Raw genomic sequence first — 1,042 nt, 5'->3', positions numbered from 1 at the left:
ACTTTTAGGCAAAAAAAGAAAGGCTGCAAGCTTAAATCTTGCAGTGCCTTGGTTTATACTATTAATGTTGAAAAATTTCAGTTGTATAAATTGAATGGAAAGATGACTAAATAACAGCTACCAACTGTGACCAGCAATAACAACTGAGTTTAAAAAATTAAAAAATTTATCTGAATCAGCTCAAAGTTTCTACACAATATAAGGACATAGATCTATTCTATGTATGAGAAAAATTTATAAAAGTGAAGAAATTCCTTCTTGTCATTTTTTGGTGAAATTTGGCCACTGACCCTGTACTGAGTTTGATGCAACTTTAAAAATTTGTAAAAATTTCAAATTTAATCAAAATCAGCTTAAAATTTGTACACTACTTAAAACATGTATGTGTATCAGAAAAAAAGGAGAACTCTATTGTTGTTAATTCAATAGAATTTTCAAAACCACTTTTTATATACTACAGTACAGGGTCCTTGGCCCAATTTTGGAACAACTTTAAGCTTGATCAGAATTAGCTCAAAATTTATACACAGTATTAGGAGATGTATATGTATTAGAAAAAAAATTATAAAAATTAAGAATTCTCTTCTAATTAATTTGACAAGAATCATGTACACTATTGGCCTGCAAATTTTTAAGAATTCAATTTAACTGAAATTTTTTATATAACATAAGAACATGTATTCTGCACCAAAAAGTTACCAAAAATAGATCAACTTTTTGGGCATAAATATTTTCAGGTCACTATAGGTGTACTGGTCTCTAGAGGCACAAAATCACACACTGTCCCGTTACACATTTAACTGATGCCCTGTATGGTTGATCTTGTTACAAGAACTAGGTATAGTATGCAGTAAAAGTACTTGTGTCTTGTTAATTAGTGACAGTGTTAAACCATCTAAAAATAACAATTTGTCCCCCTTTTTTCAAATTTACATAATTAAGCAATAAAGCAAGTGGAATCCTCATGATATTCAAATTCAAAGTTATTCATATAACTCAATTCTTAAGAGTAGGTGCAATATGAGCAGAAGGGTGGGATTGA

This window comes from Amphimedon queenslandica, unplaced genomic scaffold (genome assembly GCF_000090795.2).
Source record: "Amphimedon queenslandica unplaced genomic scaffold, v1.1 AMPQUscaffold_12700, whole genome shotgun sequence".
In the NCBI taxonomy this organism is placed as follows: domain Eukaryota; kingdom Metazoa; phylum Porifera; class Demospongiae; order Haplosclerida; family Niphatidae; genus Amphimedon; species Amphimedon queenslandica.
This window is presented reverse-complemented; position numbering follows the sequence as displayed.